General features: G+C 46.1%; 1 non-coding gene across 1 annotated transcript; it reads left to right on the top strand.

Annotated features, from left to right (window-relative positions):
• The first annotated feature begins 216 nt into the window (after positions 1-216).
• Positions 217-370, top strand: LOC149195401 (5.8S ribosomal RNA). Its single transcript, XR_016255248.1, has one exon. It is a non-coding gene; the product is annotated as a 5.8S ribosomal RNA (ribosomal RNA).
• The last annotated feature ends 5152 nt before the right edge of the window (positions 371-5522 follow it).

Here is a 5522-nt window from a genome sequence, read left to right as displayed (position 1 = left end):
TTCTCGATTGTTGTTCCACGCATTCCCCCCTTTTTGCGAGGGCGTGGGGCTGGGGGAGATTGTCCTCTATTCGAGCCTCCCCCCCTGAGGGGGTTAGACACCTTTGTTTCTCTTCTTCTCATGCGTTTTTCCTCCTTTTTCCCCTTGGCCTTACATTTCTTGTGGGGGGTGCCCCTATTCAGTTTTGTGGCCGATTTTTTAGTAATACGTGGAAACAACTCTTGGCAATGGATATCTCGCCTCTTGTTATGATGAAGAACGTAGCGAAATGTGATACTTAGTGTGAATTGTAGAATCCCGTGAATCATCAAGTTTTTGAACGCAATTTGCGTCTGAGGCATCAGTCGAGGACACATCTGTCTGGGCGTCGCATCCCATTCAAACGTGCTCCCTGTAATATGCTAGGGAGTAGCAGAGCTGGTCATCCGTGCCCCATGCGGTGTGGTTGGCTGAAATACCTCAAGCGATGTTTCGTGGCGTGCGTCGGTGAGCGGTGATCTTGTCCCCTTGGATGGGCAGTCGGAATTAGCTGATGCGGGCTTTGTGTGGCATCGCTCAAACTTGCTTTGCTCTCTCTTGTCCTCCCATGGGGTAGGGCGGATTTATCTCCAACTTTGCGACCTCAGATCAGGCAAGAAAACCCGCTGAGTTTAAGCATATAATTAAGCGGAGGACAAGAAACTTACAAGGATTCCCCTAGTAGCGGCGAGCGAACTGGCAAGATCCCAGCATGAAAATCTGGCAGCGGCGCCGCCTGAGTTGTAGTCTGTAGAAGCTTCCTCAGTGGCGGACCTGGGCCAAGTATCTTGGAAGGGGGTGCCTGAGAGGATGATAGCCCCGTCGACCCGGGACCCTGCCGCATCACGAGGCGTTGTCGGCGAGTCGGGTTGTTTGGGAATGTAGCCCTAATTGGGTGGTAAATTCCGTCCAAGGCTAAATACCGGCGAGAGACCGATAACGAACAAGTATCGCGAGGGAAAGATGAAAAGGACTTTGAAAAGAGAGTTAAAGAGTGCTTGAAATTGCGTGAGGGAAGCGGATGGAGGCTATTGATGCATCTCGGTTGGATGTGGAACGACTTAGGCTGGTTCACCGCTCGACTTGAGGTGCAAACCAACACGGGCTGCTGCATCGTCACAAGCGCGGGTGGATTACTGCCATCGGTTTGCCACTGTGGTGGCCCAGGTTAAAGAGGTGACCATGTGCGGACGAGTTAGGATGCGGGCAGGTGTGCGACACACGGCGACGGGTGTAATCGGCAAGGTGTTGGAGCCGACCCATGGGTGCGACTGTGCACATGAAGGGACGCGGTGGTTCGTTGCAATGGGGCGTGTCGAGGTTATGTGGCAGGTCAGCCGTGCATGCATGTTGATGGAGCCGACCCTTATTATCCTCGAGAGACATGGCCCTTGGGCGAAAGGATGCATATAAGTAAGGAGGATGGCATTCGACGAAGGGACATCGAACTTAGACTTCCACATCGCAGAACAAGTACGAAGGAAGGAGTTGGGCGAAAATGGAAGGAAGAAAAGGATGCGGGTAAGAGGGCCACACCGGCGGGCGGAATACAGAGGGTGGGTCGGGCTTGATAGCATGAACAGGCAGAGCAGGGCAGGTTACCGTCTGGGCAGGTGTTATAGACATTATTGTGCCTTACAGCATGAAGCATGAAATGTCCATAATCTAAGGGATCCAAAGTCCCTAAACATGTTGTTCCTGCCCCTAGAGGAACAAGGTCAGCAAACCACAGCACTGAATAGCAGTTCTCCACCTGAAAACACTCAAAAACAAGCTAATTCTGGATCATGTCAACTGCTCCACTGAGCATCTGCGCTGAATGTCAACTGCTCCACTGTCTACATGCGCTGAATGTCAACTGCAAAGAAGGCTACCTGCGCTGGGTGAGTTGGGACATGTGGCACAGTCATTCCTCAAGGTGTCAATGCCCAGGAAGCTTCCAAAATGACACTTGGATCAAGGAATTCGACTGGCGATGAGTAAGAGGGTCTAGATCTCCAAGTGGAAGCAAGAACCTCCAAGTGGACTCAAGAACTGAAGAATAACTGAAGTGGGAGAGGACACTAGTCAGCTTCATGCCAGCTTCAAGCTGACTCATCCTTTCTCCAAAACTCCTATATATAGAGCTCTCTCATGAGGTCTAGGGGGGCTGGAATCTTGTGAATGTAAGGAAGTGTTGTTGGTTTGAGTGTAGAACTATTGGGTGATTTTCTTTGAAGGAGGTGAAGAGGAGATTTCTTTCTGCTGGGAGGTGATGCTGGATTGGGCCTTTTATGGTTGTATCACTTCCTGAACTTTACTTCTTCCATTAATAAAGAATTTGAGGTTCTTCTATATGCATGTGTCTCAATGGTGTATTGTTATACTTGTGTATTTGATTCATTCTAATCCTTGAATCAATTATGAATGTATGCTTCTTGTAGTTTCCCTCTCTTGCCATTTTGCAGGATCTTGGTGTAGCTGGGCCAGTGAAAGAGCAAGGAGCTGGGAGCAAGCAGCAAGGAGAGAAGACTGGATCAATCATTAGCGGAAGACATCGGTTAGTGGATCTCTTTCTCCCCTATTTTACTTTCATAAAGAAGAAATCTTAGATAGCTTTGCTTCGATTGTTGTTGAGGTACTATCACCCTTAGAGTGGGATAGGGTCATTCTGTATTGGATACTTTTCCCAACAAAAAATTGGAGACTCTGTTGGGGATCGTATCTTGTTGGTTGTTTGTGTTTTTGCTATTCATTTCCTAAACACAGGGAGTACCGAATCGAACTGCATTTGGATCCTTCAAATGCAAAGTAGAGGGCAGCTACTCTAGCTCAGTTTCTGGGCATGTTTATGATTTGAAGAGCTGATCCACAAGGACTCTGAATAGCTCTTAGTGATAGCTTTTCATCCTCCTTTTCATCCTTTAGTGTGTACTTGATTGATAGCTTCTGATTTGGCCAAAAACTATTGATTTTTGAGCAATCTGTAACCCAGAAACTGAGAAAAACGAGAGTTTCTCTCTTCATTTCAAGCACTGTGAAGGCAGTTTGCATTTCATCGCAGGTCCCGAAGGGGCTACCTGCGCTGAATGTCAAACTGACAGTGTACTACCTGTGCTGAACCAATTTTTCCTTGTGTAACTGGGGTTCTCTGCTTTCTGTTGCCCTGTTTTCATCCTTGTTTTTGCAGCCTGTTCTCAGTCAATGTACCTATCTGAAACCACCTTTATTTGCCACTATTCCGCCTCGGTTGTATAAAGAAACTGTATTTGTTCTTTGTGTATTTCTTACATCATTTGCAGTTTCCCATAACGAAAGTGAACTAGTCTTGCTGTGGCCTCTTAGATCTAGACCTGTGATAAGTGTCGTTTTGATCTTAAGAGTTAGTTTGTTTGCTGTTCATAGCTGATTGAGCTTTTGCTTTCGTCATATGGTTTGAATTTATGTATTTCTAGTGTCGAAACAAGTAAATATTAAGGTGTCTTTTGATTTTGGACAAGCTTGTTTGCTTTCACTTGAAATTGAATTCAAAGTTATACAACAACTTTATTTTTGTAGTACATCAACATTAAGAAAGAGAAACGAAATACCTGCATTGTGCATGTGCATTTTGACAGCTTGCATGTTGATTTAGGAAAAAGTGCATTAGTGTGTGCTCTATGATCTGTGTGAAAAGATGATGTCTTTCTTTTCCCTCAGTAGTTAAGATTTTCAAAGTTGAAAGATTGAAAAGCTTGCTTATCATCTTAGACTGCATTTAGGAGTTGTACCATACATCTCGTGGTGATCCATAAAGGAAAACTGCTAAACAAGATCAACCTTAAAATAAATTGAATTTACATAACAACGCTTTGAAACATAACGCAAACACATAGAGGTCTAAGCTAGAGACATGTTTCGGCGTCGTTAAATGTGATATCTTAGCGTTGAGTGGTTGGGTGATTCCTCCACGGTGAAGCGATAAGTATCAATACGGACTTGTGCTCCCACGTACTGTCGCGTATATATTGGGAGACCCCTATAGGAACAAAACCTTTATCCATAGGAAGCCGTTTCGGCCGCCCTACTGATCGCAATGCAGTGAACACAGCATTCACGAAGATCGACCACTCGTACCGTAAAACGTATTCTATGGTTTTGCGAAAAGTTTGGCACACCCTCTGCCTAGAACACCAGAGTAGTTTCTTTTGGCCTTTTTCAAACTCTATAACTGAAAAAGTCCATCCGAGCATTTGTCACTTCGAGCTCGTTAAAACATCGAAGGAGACTAGAGTCATCTTTAGCTTTTTCTCGACTCTTAAAAAGTGAAAAAGCAAGTTGTGTCTAAAGCGTTGTTATAAAATTTATTTTAAATGGAACATAATCACCTCTTATTCCTGCGTTGATCTGTAGGTCGAGAACATGGAACGCACCAACCAAGGAATTCCACATGATGGAAATCCTAGTCCTTTCTCCTCTTGGGGAGAAGTTGGTGCGCCCCACATGGCCACATTGTCGCTTCCAGGACTGAAAATTGGCCTGCCAATTTGGCTATTCTCAACCAATGTAGTTCAGAACACCATGGTTCCTGAACAGTCGAGTCAACAGTTAGATCAGTCTAGAGATGCCCACCAGCCTTCAACTTCCTATAACTCTTCCTCCGATCCTTCATCTTCGCAAGGTAGAGCCGGCAAAATCCAAGCTCCCATCGAGAAGAAGGAGAAGAAGAAGAGAGAGAAGAAGAAGAGAGAGAAGAAGAAGAAGGAGCCTAAGGCGACTGGGGGCAAGCAAAAGACATCTGACAAAAATCCACACACAACACAAACCGGGCCTAAATCGCCATGTGTCATATGTAGAGGAGACCACTTCCATAGAGATTGTCCCTGTATTCCCCGGATACTAAGGGACTGGTCCCCTCGTTTGCACAATTCGGGAGCATCAACCTCTGATAGCCATGTTGAATGCTTACCATCAACCAGCGAAAGTGAAGGTTCAAGACAAAGAGGGGGAGCAAGATCCCCCTGCAGACTGTGTGGAGGCGATCACGCCATCCACCGTTGTCCCTTCTTAGACGAAGCGAAGAGAGTTTTGGAAGATCGTCCGGTTTCACCGTTGATACTTCCTCCTGGATACAAAAAACTCGTGCCAAGTCCTTCGTTGGTTGAAAATACAGCTGGCCCGCTCAAGTGGTCGGCTGAAGCGTCAGTCATTGGAAATGAACCTACTGAATCCAGACTGGACGAAAGTCCAAAGGTCGAAACGGCAGTTGACACGGTTCTTCCTTCAGAAGTTTCATCGTCAAATGACACCGTCAGTGAAGATTTATCTTCAAATGACACCCTCACTGAAGAGAATAAGGATGACACCATCCAGATTCTTTTCATCAACACAGACTCTGACGAGCGTCAGGGCAATGCGCCCATTCCTTTATCGCAGGAAGGAACATCGTCAGAGTCATATCCGGCCGTGTATTCGGTCCCAACACCAAGCAACCTGGTTGTGTCCTTTGATTGGAACCAACTAGGCAGACCCCGGTTGCCAGCCAG

The sequence above is a fragment of the Pinus tabuliformis genome, chromosome 2_2, assembly GCF_031772625.1.
Source record: "Pinus tabuliformis cultivar Carrire ecotype Pingquan chromosome 2_2, CPIR1, whole genome shotgun sequence".
Classification (NCBI taxonomy): Eukaryota; Viridiplantae; Streptophyta; class Pinopsida; order Pinales; family Pinaceae; genus Pinus; species Pinus tabuliformis.
This window is presented reverse-complemented; position numbering and strand designations above follow the sequence as displayed.